Source organism: Lipotes vexillifer, unplaced genomic scaffold (genome assembly GCF_000442215.2).
Source record: "Lipotes vexillifer unplaced genomic scaffold, Lipotes_vexillifer_v1.1 scaffold382, whole genome shotgun sequence".
NCBI lineage: Eukaryota > Metazoa > Chordata > Mammalia > Artiodactyla > Lipotidae > Lipotes > Lipotes vexillifer.
The window spans coordinates 578464-583309 of record NW_006780611.1 but is presented as its reverse complement, the minus strand read 5'-3'; the positions used below and the strand labels follow the sequence as shown (position 1 = coordinate 583309).

Genomic DNA, 4846 nt, shown 5'->3' with positions numbered 1-4846 from the left:
GGGGGGGGGGGGGGGCACTGGGAGCCTGGGCAGGTCTTGGGCAGAGGCCCCCCAGGGCAGGCAGGGCCTGGAGGAGCAGCAGGCACCGGTGGGCAGTGGACCCTCCTGGCCTCAGCAGCAGGCCCAGCACCTGTGAGTCTGATGCAGGTAGAGGAAGGAACCAGACAAGGGCAGTGGCCACGGCAGCGTGGACAGAATGGGAGGTTGAAGGTGCCGTCAACAGACGTGGTCCTGATTAGATGCAGTGCGTTTGGGGAGCACCTGAGGGCCTCCTAAGGAGAGGTGACTCCAGGGAAGGCAGGAAGGAGGAGTGGGCTCCCGGGGCCCAAGGGTCCGCACGCGGCAGGTGGGTGGGCGGCTGGAGACGGGAAACGGCCCCCCATGCAGGGTCTGGCTGGCAAGCAGTCTCAGGGCCCAGATGTCCAGGTGAGGCCCCTCCGCAGCCCATCAGCCCGTGGCACAGAGGGCGACTCTCCCCTGAGGGACGTGGACAGGCTTCCTTGCACAAAGGACTCACCCGTTAGGGGTCCCTGTGACATGAGGGTGGACGTTGTCCAGGCTGCCTCATCCCACCCCCGGCGGGGGGCACTCCCGGGGTCAGCACGCTCCCCAGGAGCCTGTGAGGGAAGTCAGGCTGTGCACAGGTGTCTCCTGGGGCAGCCTTGACAGGTCAGCACAAACTTGTGACTCCAAATGCTAGAGCCTTATCGTCTCACAGTGCGGAGGCCCAAAGTCCAAAATCCAGGTGTGGGCAGGCCATGCTCCCGAAGCCCCAGGGAGAGTCCCTCCCTGCCTCTCCACTTCTGGAGGCTCCGCAGTCCTGGGCCTTCCTTGGCTTCATTGTGGCCGCATCACCTGATCTCTGCCTGCATTTTCACACCTCCTCCTGGGTGTCTGTCCAAATTTCCCTCCTCTTGTGAGGACACCAGTCATTGGATCGGGGCCCCCTTGATCCAGCGTGACTCATCTCACCTTGATCACATCTGCAAAGACTCTTTCCAAACAAGGTCACATTCACAGGGACCAGGGCTTGGGGCTAGAACATCTTTTGGGGGAACAATCCTACCCACTCCAGATGCACACGGTGGGGCAGGCTCAGGACTCAGTCGCCGTTAGGCGACCTCCTGTGACAGGGCCCCCACCTTGATATTCTGCTGTGAACCAGCTCCCCCCATGTCGGGGGGCCTCAGCACCTCTGCACCCAGCCAGGCTGGGCTGCTGGGTCTCCCCGAGTGTGTCCTTCGTCTCTGCTCCTGGCGGTGCCCTTGGCCTCCCTGTGCCGCCTGCCCTTTCACACCCACCTGCGTGTGTCTGGGGACACGCCTGGGCCCGATGCTGGTCGGGAGGGGCCCGGTGCCTCCCTAGCGAGGGCGAGGCAGGCCTTCTGAGCCAGGGCAGGCGGGTGCCGGTCCTGCGGCCCAGCACCCCGCGACCCAAAATCCACCCGGTGGAGCATGTCTGGCGCGCGGGGCCCAGGTCTGCCCCATGGTAATCCTGTTCCAGGTCACAGAGCAAATGGGGGGTGGCAGTGGCTTCACGAGCTCTCCCGCTGCTGAGTGACTGAGGCCGCGCAGTCCCCTTGCTCCCACCGCGGTTCGGGGCAGTGGCGGCTCCCTCTCCTGCTCTCCTGGATCAGGGTCCGTCTACCTGGCGCTCCTCACAGAGCTCAGAATCGTCCCCGAGTCCCTTCTCCAGATCTGAGGACAGTAGGGGACCACTGCAGTGGACCAAAGTGGGGCAAAAGGAAGCGAGGTCAGAAGCTCTGACCCTCAAGGGGCGCTGGAGGCCCCTCCAGCTGCATCCCCCACCCCCAGACAGGAGCACACCCGACCCGTCCCCTCAGCACTGGGTCACCATCCATCTTCAGGTTCCGAGTCCAGAGTATGTCCTGCCACTGCTGGAAGGATCCACGTCCCATCCACCGGAGCCCGGCTCGGCTCGAGGGGACCCGGTGCTCACCCCCACCAGCCCACCCAGCGCCCAGATCCTCACCTGGTGCCCTGGCGCAGGGGGCGGGGGTCCCACGTGTCTGCCTGTTGGTGACACGTGGGCAAGCACATGCTGGCCGTTGGGCTCATGGTGAGGAGCCGGCCAGGCGGGGACCTCCCTGGACGCCGGGGCCTGTGCGCATCCCCAGGCTGGAGGGTGGCAGGTGGCGGGAAGGCCCTGGTGGCTCCACAGACACCCGCGCTGTGCAGACCCGCTCGGTGGTGGATGGAGGGTCAGCCAGGCGCGCGGCCAACAGAGAGGATGGCGGGGGAGCGGGACGTTGAAGGGCTACCGGCTTCTCCAGATGTTATGTGGGCCCTGGGAAGGGGGGACCAACAGCTGCTTTTTCCTAAAATAGCCAAACGCAGGCAGACCTCGTTTTATTGTGCTTCGCAGATATTGCGTTTCTCACGATTTGAAGGTTTGTGACAACCCTGCGACGAGCAGGTCTCCTGGTGCCATTTTTCCAACAGCATTTGCTCAGTTCGTGTCTCTGTGCCATATTTTGGTAATTCTCACAATATTTCAAACTTTTTCCTTATTAATACATTTGCTACGGTGACCTGTGAGCAGTGATCTTTGATGTTACTATTGCGAAAAGATTACGACTCGCTGAAGCCTCGGACAGTGGATAGCATTTTTTAGCAATAAAGTATTTTTAATTAAGGTACGTACGTTGGTTTTTAGACATACGTGCAGCGTGTAGACATAGACCACAGTGGAGTATAAACAGTGCTTTTACATGCGCTGGGGAAGAAAAGAATTTGTGTGACTTGCTTCGTTGTGATCTTTGCTTTATCGCTGGCGTCTGGAACCAAACCCTCGACATCTCCGAGATGCCCCTTCTACTCCCAGTCAGGCAGGGTCTCCAAGGGAACTGGGGCGCTCGCGCTGGCAGGGGACGCTGTCGAGGGCTGGGCTTGGCCTGGGGACCAGGAGCAGCCCCGGGATTGCAGCGAATTCGGAATCGCACACGCGGCTCCTTCCCCGAAGCGGCCTCGCGAGCCCTGGCTGCTGCTCTGGCTCCATGTTCTCCGCGGCACCGCAGTCGGCCCCGCGCGCTCCACGACGGGGTCTCTGGGAGCACCCGGGGCTGCGAGGGCCCTGGCCCCGGTGTCCTCTCGGGGCATAGCCAGGGGCGCTCGGGTCCAGAGTCCACACCGTGCCATCCTCAGGAAAGGGGCCCTGGGTGAGCTGGCTGGGTCTGCGGGTCCCCGTCGGACACCCTTGCTGGCACCGCAGTGTTTGAGCGCCCGGTGCCCAGGCCCCTTGGCTCAGCGGTCGCCCTCACCCCCAACCAGAGTCCGGCCCAGCACCCAGGCCCCTTCAGCTCAAGTCACCACATGCGGCTGCAGCTCTTCCAGGCCAGGGTCACTGCACACGTGTGTCCTGAGGCACCGGCATGACACATCCGGTCTCTGCTGGGCTGTTGGACCTGCTTTGCAGGTCAGGGAAAGACAGAGACCCCGGTGTAGAGCCCAAGGGGCCCTGGAGCTGGGCCTCTCCTGAGCCAGGGCTCACCCCTCCTCCCCTCCCAGCAGCCAGGGGGCGGTGGCAGACGTGAGAGGATGTGGGGACCCGTGGGGGCCCTGCTTCCATCCACGGGTGACCCAGCTCCCCTGTGCCTGCAGCACTCACGGCCAGGGGACAGGCCCCCTCCGTGCCCCAGAGCCGCGGCACCCTCCCAGTTCCTCTGGGGCCTGGACCAGGGGCCTGGGGGTCCCAGGGACCTCTCCCCGCCGTCCTTTTCCCCCAGAGAAGAGTGTCTGCCCTTCCTTGGCCTGGAGTTGGCTGTGAGGACAAAAAGCAAGTGAATAAAATGCTGTCTTCTCAACCACGAGGGGAGATCCTGTGCCTTTTCCACGTTCTCTGAGCCCAACTCACCGCTAGGCCCCAAACCTGTGTCCTCATCGGGGGCCTTGGGCTGTGGGTACCAGCGTTTCCTGACCCAGCCCCATCCTCGGCCAAGCCCGTCCCTCGTGTGCCCACGGCACAGCTTCCTCACAGAGCCCCTGGCCTCGCCACCACAGCCGAGCAGAGCTCACCGCCCGTCACTCCTGCCCCCAGCCCTCCGTGACTCCCCAGTGCCTGCCACGTGGAGCCCCAGGTCCTGCTGCCATGGCTGTTGGACCACACCACCTGGAACGAGCTGTGGGCCCCACTCCGGCGATCCTGAGACCCACCTCAAGCCCCCCTCAACCCTCAGGATGGTGCGGGGCTGTCACGCTGCTGGCAATGGCTGGGGCTCTGCGTATGTAAGAGGCCAGGTGACCTCCGTGCGCTGGGACCGAAGAGACTTGTGGGGTCTCCGTGCCCAGATGTGTAGCCGGCCCCCTTGGCCCCTGCGAGGCACCAGCAGTGACCGTCTGCCTCTCCCGGCCTCAAAGGCCGGGCTTAACGTGGGGCAGGCCTTGGGAGGGGCCTGCACAGACAGACAGGTGCGTTGGTCCCCGCTGCTTCCTGGTCTCAAGCCTCGTGGGGTGAGGGGCGTAAGCTGGAGCGGAGGGAGACTCGGCGGACCCGCCCTGGGGGCCGTTCTTTGGGGCGCGAGGGAGGGTCCAGGCTAGGGCGGGCTGGCATGTATGCTAGCCGTGGTCGGGCTGGGGGCAGTGACCTCCTGTCAGTGGGACGCTGCACTCTGGGCGGGCGCCCGGGCTCTGCCACTTGCAAGAGGGCACACGTGCCCGGTCTGTGGTGACAAGGACTGGAGCCTGGCCTGACAGCCGAGTGGCCCGGCCTTCAGGGGCCCTGAACGGCGACGCCCTGCCCTGAGGACGGCTCCGAGCCGGCCAAGCTCTCCCCTCTGAGAAGCGTTCAACGGGAGGCCCAGCTGGAGGGCAGGGTCGGGGGGGGGGGG

General features: G+C 64.4%; 1 protein-coding gene across 1 annotated transcript in view; it reads left to right on the top strand.

Moving 5' to 3' along the window:
* The window catches only part of PANX2 (pannexin 2), a 9160-nt gene that overhangs the window by 1373 nt on the left and 2941 nt on the right, over positions 1 to 4846 (top strand). The window lies entirely within an intron of this gene.